Here is a 1036-nt window from a genome sequence, read left to right as displayed (position 1 = left end):
TATATATATCAGATGTTGAAGCCATCCGCATCGAATTGCAACTTAGATGGTTAGGTCATCTCTCACGTATGAGTGATATCAGAATTCCAAAGCAACTTCTCTTTGTCCAATTCCCAACTGGAAATTCAGTTGGAAAGTCATTCTTGCGCTTCAAAAACAAACTAAAAGACAACCTGAAGCGATGCAATGTTCCTTTTTTTTTGCCATTGGAAAACAAAGCATCAGAATGCAGGACCTGGCGTCAGTCCTGCTTCTCTTCAGCTTAAAGATTTGACGAAAATTGATTCCAGCATCGGGACCAACTTCGTGCCTGCATGAAGCCACACTTGCATAACGCTGTTCCTTACCTGTCATTGTGGTTTTGTAGCGAGAAGCAAACTCGAGAAAACACATAGTGAATGATCCACAAGCACGCAAGCAAACTGAGTCCTCAATCTGTTCCATTTGCCGAAAGGTTTTCACGATACACATTCGCGTACATAGAAGATGATAGACACTTTGCTTTACTAAACACTTATTTGTCGTTCGCAACAAAAGAATCCATCATATATATATACATGCATATAAATATAAATGTGTATGCACATGTGTATAGATGCATGTTCATAAATTACTTAATACATACACTCACACATATGTATGGATTATTTAAAGTGATGTACAAATTTTATATAGTAAGAAAATGGAGTCTAATCAGAATTTTGGATAATATTTTGTTTAGAGCTTTCATTTCGTTTAGGAGATTCATCAGAAATATATTTTTTTACTGCAGAAATTTTATACCGTATTTTATATAAGGTTGAATGGGGATAAAAATGTTTTTTGTTACCTATATGTTATCTATCTATCTATCTATCTATCTATCTATCTATCTATCTATCTATCTATCTACACACTTAGAATATACATGTTCCTTCAGACTATTTATATACATACACGCATACATATACACACACATGCATATACAAACACATACACACGTGTTTCTTTTTATGTATGTTCGTACGTACGTACGTATGTATGTATGTATGTATGT

Source organism: Octopus bimaculoides, chromosome 10 (assembly GCF_001194135.2).
Source record: "Octopus bimaculoides isolate UCB-OBI-ISO-001 chromosome 10, ASM119413v2, whole genome shotgun sequence".
NCBI classification, from domain to species: domain Eukaryota; kingdom Metazoa; phylum Mollusca; class Cephalopoda; order Octopoda; family Octopodidae; genus Octopus; species Octopus bimaculoides.
This window is presented reverse-complemented; position numbering follows the sequence as displayed.